This window comes from Heteronotia binoei, chromosome 10 (assembly GCF_032191835.1).
Source record: "Heteronotia binoei isolate CCM8104 ecotype False Entrance Well chromosome 10, APGP_CSIRO_Hbin_v1, whole genome shotgun sequence".
Taxonomy (NCBI): domain Eukaryota; kingdom Metazoa; phylum Chordata; class Lepidosauria; order Squamata; family Gekkonidae; genus Heteronotia; species Heteronotia binoei.
In genome coordinates, this window is record NC_083232.1 from 61,807,017 (window position 1) to 61,819,006 (window position 11,990).

The window sequence follows — 11,990 nt, forward strand, 5'->3', positions numbered from 1 at the left end:
TTTGGATTTCGAGTTTCGCAGAACATTTGCCACGATACGGCCGCTGCAGTTATTGTTTCGATGGCTTATTTTGCGCTTGGGATTGTAGAAAGATTCATGGCTGTCTGTTATAAGGGGGCCTTGCGATCAATTATACTTTGCACAGTTTTGTACACTCTTGAGGGGGGGAAATTCCCTTTATACGTTATCCTTGCTTTGAGCCTCTCCTTGGAAGGAAGAGCGAATTCTAGAACTATTTTACTGCAGATAGATTTAGGTGGATAGCCGTGTTGATCAGAAGCAGCAAAACAAAGTCTGAGTCCGGTGGCATGTTTAAGACCAGCTGTTTAATACAACATTTGTGTGTGCGCAAGCACACTTTAGATGCGAAGAAGTGCGCTTGCACACGAAAGCCTACACCTTGAATAAAACTTGGTTGGTCTTAAAGGTGCCACTAGACTCTACCAGTCGACCACGACCACTCACAGGGTTCCCGCACAACTAGAACGTCACTTTCCTGTACTAAGAACAAAATATATGGAACCGGGGATGGGGGGGGGGGAGGTTTCCCTACTTAAATTGCAGTTCCCTTTTTTTAAGAAAGAAAAGAAGAAGAACTCATCATATTGGAAACACTGCATAAGCTTAAGAATTATTTTCTCCCAACACTGCTTCATTTGGGGAAAAGTTTCTGCATATATGTGGAAACAACAACCCAAACTCACATAAGAGCATCACATCTTTTTTGCCATCTCTGAAGTGGCAGATGAGGTAAAATAAAGGTTATGAATCCTGAGAAGTGGAGGTGTTTGACAATCCGTTGGCTAACTTTGCCACCCTTGAATTTTAAGGCACAATGTTGTGACAACATGCTCCAGATAATTTGTGTTTCCAGATATGATGTTGTGACACCATGTCCTGTAGCAGGAGTCTGGCATAAGAATATATTAGTATTAATTTAAAAATGTGGTGCAGAGTGCTGAAACTGCAGTACTGCAGTCCAAACTCTCTGATCACAACCTGAGTTGGATCCCGGAAGAAGCTGGGTTCAGGTAACCAGCTCAAGGTTGACTCAGCCTTCCATCCTCCCGAGGTTGGTAAAACGAGTACCCAGCTTGCTGGGGGGAAGATTTAAGCCAGCACCATTTAGAAATGAGGGGAGGTAGGAGTGGAGTTTTCTTTTTTTATGCTTAGACTAGTTTAGTCAAAATTAGGACTCTAATGTGAAAGTGGATCATATTCTCCTTGACGTGTATCCAAGGCATGCAGCTCTTCTTAACCACACATGGTGACAGATGCCTGGCCATTATTTTAGAAACTGGCAGAGGAAATGTTTGCATCATTTTTAGTTTAAAAGTATGCCTCCAGTATTAATCCAGAAAACAAATCTGTGTAATGGATATAAATTTTTTTGGGGGGGAAATGTACTATAGCATTTCAAAGCAAGTCTCAATTGGATCCCTGTGGGGAAGGGGCCCACGGTCTCTGTCAATCTAGAGTTAAAAATTAGAATAGCAATCCTACACATGTCAATGGTGCAAGTATGAACAAAATAGACACTAAAGCACTTAGAGAAAAGATAAATTGCAGTAACACAATAAGAATAATTTTTGTTCTTAAAATGTTCTTTGCCATCCTGAGCCTACAGGGCACTACATAAACTGAAATAACCTTCCTGCCAGAATCTACACTTTAACTGAGGGTGAAGTGTAAAAAATGAGCATCTTGAGGACAAAAACAGATCTTTGAAACAGATTTTTTTTTTAAAAAAAAAAGAAAAGCCCACACAATAAAGCTGCAGACAAAGGCAATGAATGCAGAGAAAGTCTGGTCTATTCAAATTCGTTGTTAGATTCACAGCCTTGGTTTAGACAGAAAAGGATAACAACAGTGCTGAAGTTCTATTGCTGGAGTTAGTATCAAAAATGTCTGGGTCACAGCTGACTGCTTTTGAAAGTTCCGCTCTTGGTGAGCATGGTTCAGAGTCATGAGAAATTGACAGGGACAGTCGTCATTTAATTTGAGCACCTTTTAATAATTTGGATTTTACAAGATAAAAAGTTGTAGCTGGAAGGTAAAAAGATCACATGAGGGGGAAAGAGATTACAGAAAAGAATTAACACATTTCCTGAATTTTGTCTTGGATATTGTTTCTTACCTTTGTGCCCCAGTCTTAAAATGGTGCATAAATGTAGCTGAGTGAAGCAATGCACCTATGACTGGCAATATGATTACTGCAAAATTGATGTTTAGCGTTTCTAGTATGGGTATTGTGTGGAAATACAACTAGTTTATAACAGTAGTATGTGACCTGAGAGAGAGAGCGAGCACACAATAACTTGCTATTATGCCTCAAACCAGTTACAATACCATATCAAAACAGGTGTGCTCCTCCCCCTTGGCTTGCACAAGAGGCTACTGTAATACTGTTGACACATGTCACTTCATGTGCTGATGAGCTATGTTTTCCTTTAGAATTAGATTGCTAACCTGGACTACACACACAGCATACAAACAAGCAGAGTAAAGATTGAAAGCAATTTATATAATGTTGGCCTTTGCACCTGAAGCAAAAAGTCAAAATTATGCCTCTTGCAATTTTAAATAGCCTCTTTTATTTATTTATTTTTGGTGACACAGATGCAGGAGGAAGGAAAATGACACAAGAATAAGGAAAATGATTTCCTGTCTGGAATCTATAGCCTGAAGCAACTGCTTCATATTGCTGTATAGTAAGGTCATCTCTGACCTTGTGCTTTTACAACCACTAAAGCGTGACTTCTATTATAGTCGTCATAGTAATATCGCTTACAGAGAAAATTGTTTGTGGTTTTCTGGTCTTGCTGCTTAAAGTCCTCCGTTGACTTTAAGATGAGACTTTGGCCTCTCACAACATAGATAACAGTCCTTAGTAGGAAATGAGGGCTCCAGAAGAGTTCAATACCATAATGATATTGCACTGTTGAAAAAGGTTTTTAAAAAGTAAACCCCTCTGCCAATATTATTATTTCTTTGTCTGAACATTTAGAGAAGAACTGTCAGTAGTTATATGTTCTAAGCAGGTTGGCAACTGGCAAAGAGATATTGCAAGCAATAACTGAACTCCAGCTGATGTCAAATTCATTTATGACAAGGTTTTTGATTGACAGAGCAGCTGAACACTGGCAGTATTTTTCCCTCTCTATTCTTTTTATTACTGCAGTCTTAAAAAGCTTCATCATATAATGTATTGTTAATGTGTGCCACTTGAACTTTTTAGTAATACCATATGCTTTTTGTTTTCTTTTTACTTGAAAATGTGCTACATCAAAAGGTTTGCAACAAATGTCATGGCTAGGATAATAAAATTATGTGGCTTGAGAGTTCCATATAGCTAAGGCAAGTTGGTTTGAATTTTATTCTCAGCCTTATATCATGAATGTCTGAAAATTTTGTCATTCAAAACATCAGGATAATTTATATCATCAGTGTGAAATTAGGCACTGAGAAAAACTCTCACTAGTTAGATGAAGTATATTTATAGTTCCATGGCAGATCACTTGAATGCTATTATTGTGAAAGAAGAAGAGTGTGACTTTGGTCTCCTATTCTTGGGTTCCATATTGTACTATGATGAGTATCCTCTATCTGTCTGTTCTACACATATGTAAGAGGTGATTCGCATATTAATGTGATTTAATTAATATTCATATTGTTTCTTGGGTCCACAGATGTTCTTGCCATTTTGTCATTGGTTACAGGCCTGCCCTCATAGTGTGGCAAGTCCTTAAAGAGATGGGAGTGCCAGACCACCTCCCATGTCTCCTGAGAAACCAATATAAGGGTCAAGAAGCAACTGTCAGAATGGGATATGGAACAACGGATTGGTTTAGAATAGGAAAAGCAGTTTGACAAGGATGTATATTGTCACCCTGCTTATTTAATTTATATACAGAGTACATCATGCGGAATGCTGGCCTGGATGAAGCACAAACCGGAATTAAGATTGCCGGGAAAAACATCAACAACCTCAGATATGCAGATGACACTTCTCTAATGGCAGAAAGTGAGGAGGACCTAAAGAACCTCTTGTTGAGGGTGAAAGAGGAGAGCACAAAAGTAGGCTTAAAACTCAACATCAAAAAAACTACGATCATGGCATCTGCCCCCATCACACCTTGGCAAATAGAAGGGGGAAACATGGAAGCAGTGACAGACTTCACATTTCTGGGATTCAAGATCACTTCAGATGGTGACTGTAGCCATGAAATTAAAAGACGTTTGCTCCTTGGGAGGACAGCTATGGCGAACCTGAGCAGTATAATAAAAAGTAGAGACATCACCCTGCCAACAAAAGTCCGTATAATCAAAGCGATGGTATTCCCAGTAGTAATGTATGGTTGTGAGAGCTGGACCATAAGGAAGGCTGAGTGCAGAAGTATAGATGCTTTTGAGCTGTGGTGCTGGAGAAGACTCTTGAGAGTCCCTTGGACTGCAAGAAGATCAAATCAGTCAGTCCTAAGGGAAATCAGCCCAGACTGTTCCCTGGAAGGTAGGGTGGCCATAATGTCTGAAGGCCAGCCAGGGACACCTTTGGGCCCCGTGCCACCTGCCGGAAACAGGAAGCGACATCACTTCCTGTGACATCATTTCCCCCGCGCCACCTGCCGGAAGCAGGAAGTGACATCACTTCCTGTGACATCATTTCCCCCAAATGACATCATTTCCCCCAAATGCCACTGCTGGAAACAGGAAGTGACTTCACAGCACTTCCTGTGACGACCCCAAAAATCCCCCAAATATCACCGCCGGAAACACCAAGATTATTTATAGAGAGGGAAAGGGGGAAGTAAAGTTAAATGAAACTCTTTTTTTACTTTTTTCAAAATGAGAAGACTAGAGAGAACGGGTTCCACGCTGAGAAGCCAGTCAGATTCCAGTGAGATTCCAGTGGGACTGTGCTGCATAATGCAGCCTATTTATTTTGTCCTGTTTGCTCTGTTGGCTCTATCTGCGCCACCATCACTTTCGGGTTGTGGATCCCCCAGTGGGGTGGTCTCCCGACTCCCTCCACCAGCTGTTTCTGATAGCCCTGCGCACCCTCTTTCATTTGATATGTATCCCGTGCGGGTGCCACCCTTCCGCCGTGAGATGCCGCAAAATGAGCCCCCTTGAGGCTTATGGCGGCAGGGCTCGGGGGAAGCGAGCTAGACTGCTGTTATTTTGAGGGGTTATAGAGTGTTTAGAGCCCGTCCCTGTGGCATCGGTCCCATCGTTGTGGGACCCAGGGGGCCGGCGCAGCAGCACGCCGAAGCAGCCTGTCACTAATAACACAGGTCGAGATGCAGGACAGGAACCCGGAAGTGACCGACAGGCTGCTTCAGCGTGCTGCTGCGCCGGTCCCCTGGGCCCCACAATGATGGGACCCAGGGAGGAGGGAGGGAAGGAAGGGGGAGGGAGGGAAGGAAGGAAGAAGGAAGGAGGGAGGGAAGGAAGGGAGGAGGGAGGGAGGGAGGGAAGGAAGAAAGGAAGGAGGGAAGGAAGGGAGGAAGGAAGAAAGGGAGGAAGGAGGGGAGGAGGGAGGGAAGGAAGAAAGGAAGGAGGGAGGGAAGGAGGAAGGAAGGAGGGAGGGAAGGGAGGAGGGAGGGAAGGGAGGAGGGAAGGAGGGAGGGAAGGAAGGCCGGCCGCCCCCTCCCGCCAGCCACCCCCCCCCGCTTTCGGCCCCCTCCCTCCCTACTTACCTTCTTCCAGGGCGGGTGGCGGCCTCTCCTCCAGGCGGCTGGTGCTGCTGGCGGGGCTGGCGGCGGCTGCGGAGGCCGGGGAGGGCCTCCGCTGGTCTCTGGAGGGCCTCCAGGGACCAGCGCCGGCCTCTCCGCGGCCTCCGCTGGTCGGCGCTGGTCGCTGGAGGCCCTGCAGAGTCTCTGGAGGGCCTCCAGGGACCAGCGCCGGCCTCTCCGCCGCCTCCCCGGCCTCCGCCGCCGCCGCCGGGCCCCGCGCACGGGCGGGGAAGGCGGCGAGTGAGGGGGGGAGCGTCCCTGCGCATGCGCAGGGGCGCTCCCTCCCTCACTCGCCGCCTTCCCCGCCGGCGCGCGCGGCCCACCGGCTCTCTGGCTGGCTAAACCGGGACCTCTAATGGTCCCGGTATAGCCAGCCCGGGAGGCGGGAATAGGGGGCCAGAACCGGGACTTTCCCGGGTGCCCGGGACGGTCTGGCCACCCTACGGAAGGTCAGATGCTGAAGCTGAAGTTCAAATGCTTTGGCCACCAAATGAGAAGGCAGCACTCTATGGAGAAGATCCTGATGCTATGAAAGACAGAAGGCAAAAGAAGAAGGAGACGACAAAAGATGAGATGGCTGGACAGTGTTACTGATGTAAAAAACACGAATTTGAGTAGACTTCGGAGGATGGTGGAAGACAGGAGGACCTGGCATGACTTTGTCCATGGGGACGCAAAGAGTCGGACTTGACTGTGCAACTGAACAACAAAATAGTGTGATCCTCCCTTCTAAGTCCATTGAAGTCAGTGATGCTTATAAGACTGTAACTTTTCTCAGGATTGCTCTGTAAGCCTCATGCAAATGGAGTCTGTGTAGTCCCTCTGTCTCTACCCTTGGATGAGTATAAGTGAGCAAAATCATGTAAATACATAATTTTCTGCCTTTCCTAAAAAAAACTTCTCTCGCTACCTTCCATAATTTAGACTGTGAATGTAACATCATAGATGTGGAATTTCCTGTAGAATGGGAATTCTGTTTCTCAGCAAGCTTTTTCAGTAATTTTAGTTATAGGTGTTAAAGATGGAAGAATTAACAGATGCAAATGAACATTGAAAAAGGGTAAGTGCAGCTATCAGTTACAAATCTCATAAGAGCCATGTATGAATATTATGTGCATACAACCTCTCCAGTGGCTCTGCATGTGGTCTTGAGCCACCATGGTGGATGTGTATATTCACTTTAGTGTATTAATACTAATTTATATACTCTATGAATATTATTTGGCCTTCAGCTCACGGTCAAGTTTTACGTTCTTTAATAGCTTGAATGTTTCAAGTTATGTGTTCAACTAGGAAATGTTGTGTGAAGGAGGATTGAGCATCTTCTCTCATGCACTGTGGTCCCAGTTCATTTGGGGCATGTGTACACTTGAGAGTCATGCAGTACACACATCAGAAAGCCAGCATGGAGTGAAAGTGCTCTCTCTCTCTCATTTTATTTGGTTATTTATTTATATCCCACCTTTCTCACTGAGACTCAGAGTGGATTACATGGTGTAAAAAATATAAGAAGCTGTGCAATAGGACTAAGTATTAAAAAATCAGACAGTGCAAAAAGTATCATCTATGTCAAGGGATGCAGAAAATGGAATTACAAAAGTAGAAAACAATGCAGTATAAGTCGAATAATACATACTGCCAGCCAACTTACTTTAACTTCCTTTCCTGCCCTGGCAGCCCCTCCCCAGAAAACTCTAGCTGAGTTGTACAGTGCCAGATGCCGAGCTAAGTCCAGTTGAGCATTACTGGCTGAGCTGGTCCCAGTTGTGTGGTGCTGGCTAGACCACACCTAGTTGCATGCTGAGGAACCTGCAAGGACTTGTGGAGAGCACTATTTTCCATTCCCCTGGCAGCCTTCATATCCTCAACTTTCCCTGCTTCTTTTTCTCTTTCCCCACACACCAACCAACCTATCATTTTCAGCTATATTTATTATTTACTGCTTTTATACCCCAGCTTTCTCCACAGTGGGGACTCAATTATCCTCTTTTCCTTTTATCCACACAACAACTCTCTGAGGTAGATTAGGCTGAGAGTGCATGACTGGTCCAAAGGTGCTCATTGAGCTTTCACAGTAGAGTTGAGATTAAAATTTGGGTCTGCCCGATCCTTATCTGAGAAACTATAATTGCACTGTCTGTTTTGAGGTGGCTGCTGTTGAATAGTAGCAACCAATGAAAAAAAATCAGGACCACAGGGTCATAGTTGCCTAGTGGTTGTTGCCAGAGTTCTCCCTTAAAGGCTGGAACAGCCCCTGGAAAGAGCCCTGCCCCCTCCCTACTGTCTTTTACTGACAGAAACCAAGAATGAGGGTTGACAATATGGTTGTGGTTGCCTTGCAATAACCACTAAGGACGTTTGTTTCTTAAAGTTACAGACACTGCTGTCATTTTGGAGGATTTTTTAAAACACCACTTGTTATTTCTCTTAGATTTCTGATGGGGGGGGAGTTGGAAACCTGGGTCTTTTCTCAGGTTTGTTGAAAGATCTGTTTTGTCTGTCAGTGGTTCCAGTCTCTGGATTTAAGTGTCTACAGATTGGGCTGCATTGAGAATTAGAAGAAGAGGAATAAGAAGAAAGAATAATAAGATGATGATACCATACACCATGACTGATATAGACATACAGTCTTGTTTTCTGCAAAATGATAGCGTTCTAAAGTAACATTGCTGTGAAGCTTCTGTATTCCTAATTGCTTTTTGGTGGCAATGTTTCATTTCTCACAAATACCGTAATTTAAAATGTTAGCTATTCCTGTTAAATTGATCAAGGAAAATGTTTATCATGTGCAGTAATGGAAAACACCATTTGAATTTTAAGTATGGAAGTGCTTTCTAAAAGTTAAAGAAAAGTATTTTTCTCCCTGTGAAATTAGACACATTTTTTCATGGGTTCTGTGAAGGTGAAAAACCTTATTTGGGAACTTGAGAACATTTTTCAGTCTGATCTTAAATGTAGAAGAGCAGTTGCAAGAAAAGGTCACTTGGTGGAGCTAGATCATTCTCTAAACAGAATGTTCTTTCCAGAAGACTACCTGAAAGATCAATCACAGCCCTGACAGGGTGATGAAAAGCTATTCATTGTAGACTTGTAAGATGCACTTCAGAAGTATGTAGGGGGAAAAAATTAACAGGGGGTTTAAAATATGAAGGCAAAACCTACACTTTTGCACCAGTATGAATGGTGATGTCCCTGCCTGGAACACTGTCTTCTTCCATGACAGTTTATGGCAGCAGCATGGTTACAAAACTCCAGGTTGACTAACTCCTGGTTGGGCCTGGAGAGCTGCTATAATTACAATTGATCTCCAGACTAAAGAGAACAATTCCCCTGCAGCTTGGGAAATTTGGGAAATATCTGGGAATTTTGAGGTCGAGCCTGGAAAGGTGGGACCTTTGGGAAGGGGAAGGACCTCAGCAAGGTATAATGTTATAGAGTCCACCTTCTGAAGCTTCCAGTTTCTCCAAGGAAACTGATATTGTACCTTGAGCAGTTGTAATTTTGGGAGATCTCCAACCCCTGCTTCTTAGATTCAGCCAGCTTGGCTGTGATGATCCATGCCACAATAACATTGAGACTACTCCGTGTAATGAGCTCTGTGTGGGTCCTCACTTCGGCTTGCCAACCCCCAGGTCTGGGCAGGGGATCCCCTGGTTTGCAGGTTCCCCCTGTGTTAAACCCAAATCAAATTACTGTAATAGCACCAAAATATTTCAGAAACTCTAGAAGTACAATTTACATTTAGTACTTATGAGTTGGTAACATACACAATACACAGGAACAATGTCTTGCACAATTTACATAAATCCAGGTGTAGTGCATGGAATTACTATTCTTCAAAATTCTACTAATAATCAATTCACAATACACAAAATAATAAATCTCTTGAGTTCTTGCCAAGTTCAAAAAAGTCCAGAGTGCATTCCAAAGTTCACAAAATTCATTCCAAAGTTCACATGAAAAATCCCAGTTACAGGTCTCATTCTGATCACCGTCATCTGTGAACCCATTAGGATGTGGTAGACAATGACAACCAATATAATGCTGAATTCTGTGTAATTAACCCACCAGAACTATAAATTACTTTCTCACTGGCATTGTCACATTTTAGAGCATAACTGATTTACTGATTTACACTGTGATATAGCCCCACACCAACAACCATGATGTACCTTTAAATCTGGCAGGTTTAGAAGAAACCTGCAAACTGTTTGTGTTTTGGACTGTGTGTGTGCCTTTAAATTTCAGCAGGGTGAAAGCTGCATGGGGGGGCAGCAGGCAGAGCCATGTGGGTCTTCCCAGTGAGTGTGTGAGAGAGGAAGAGGGCGCAGGCCTTTTGTTTTGCATTAATTTCAGAAGTCAGTTGTATAGTGAAAAGAATAGTAAAGAGTTAACTAGAACCTGATTATGGGATGGAAGAAAAATTCCGCCTCCTAGACTGCGCTTTTCCTTACTTTCATTTTCTTGTGTTAGTCTGAAGAAGCTGGTTACATTCAGCAACTACTATGAGTAAAATGATTTATAACATTGCCCTAGTGAGATCACAAAAGTGTGGGCTTGCAAACTCTGTTTATTTTGGCTGCTTTGTGAGCATGTGTGTCCCTTAATGAAGCCAGTCTCTAGGCTCCATCCCCAAAGTCCCCAGGTATTTCCTGAGTTGGACCTGGCAACCCTACCTCCCATATAAAAACGATCGGGAAAAATTGTAGATTTGAATATTAATATTTTAATTAAAATGATCTTAAACCTAAGTCCTCACTTTTATATTCACAGCAATTTCAAAGTTAATCCAGAGTTTTATAAATCCCACTTATTTGTATTATTTTTCCAGTGTGAGGGATGAAGGCAATTTAATAGAGAGCATGGTGTAATGCTCTTCTAGATGCTTATTGCATATATTGGAATGGAGATTGTCTCCTGGAGATCAGCACTGGCTCTCACTTAGACTTTTCTAATATCCCACAGACTCCAATAATCAGACAAGGCAGAGTTCAAGAATCACTTATACACATTATTTTAATTGGTGTGATGATATTAGAGCCAGGTTGGTGTAGTGGTTAAGTGTACAGATTCTTATCAGGAAAAACTGGTTTTGATTCCCTACTCCACATGCATGTTCTGGAATGGCCTTGGGTCAGCCATAACTCTTTCAGGAGTTGTCCTTGAAACAGCAGTTGCTGTAAGAGCTCTCTTAGCCCCACTTACTTCACAGGGTGTCTGGTGTGTGTGTGTGTGTGGGGGGAAGGTAAAGGTGATTGTGGCTGTTCTGAGACTCTGAGATTCAGGATATAGGGCAGGATATAAATCCAATATCTGCTATTGTCTTCTATTAACAGCCAACTTCAAATCATTTCCTCTTACAGGGAAACTGTAACAACTATGAAAATAATGTCTAGCAGATCCATATTTACAATGTATCTGGATATACTGTACTTATGTTACAGTATACAAACTAATACACTTAACAACAAAGAGCTATTCTTGAAGGAAATATAAATTTCACAAAGAACAAGATGTAGCCTACACTAAAGATGCATGAAACTTTATGGGCTGCAGTCCTGTTGAAATTCTAGTTCTATATTTGTATTTTGTTTCTAATGTGAGAGGTGAGGAAGCCCCACTTGATGCACACACAGTTGGCACCAACAGACTTGAGTCTCACGAGACGCCATTGAAGACAGTTTCACGGTGATCTGAACATATGGTTTAGAGCAAATGAGAACAAGGCGTTCAAATTTATTTATTTGTTAATCCATTTTTATCCCCTGCCCATAAACAGGTATTGGTCCTGGGTGGCAAACAATTTATTAAAACAGTTAAGATCGCAGCAATAAAATATCTGTCAGAGGCATTAAAACAACAGGAGATAAAACTAAAACACAGCACATTCTAATGCCATTATAATAACAAGAGGTAAAAATAAAACTTGCAACATGTTAGCAAGAGGAATTAAAAATGAATTAAAATCATCATCTTGATGGTGGAGAAGAATCATTAAGCCCTAATTCTAAGAGAACAATTATGTTTTTACTTAGCATTTGTCTTAGGCAAGGGCATTCCAAGGCTGAGGTGCAAGATGGGCCAATGGCAAGGCTAATGGGACAATCGCTCACACCAGCCAGCAGAAGCATCCACAAAGAAACTGCAAGAAGAGGTGAAAAGGCCAAGCAAGGGATGTGGCCCTGCTCTGGAGGGATGGGGCTGCCCAGGAACATCTTCCACAGCAAATTCTTCTGCTGTTTCTCCGGCAGCTTC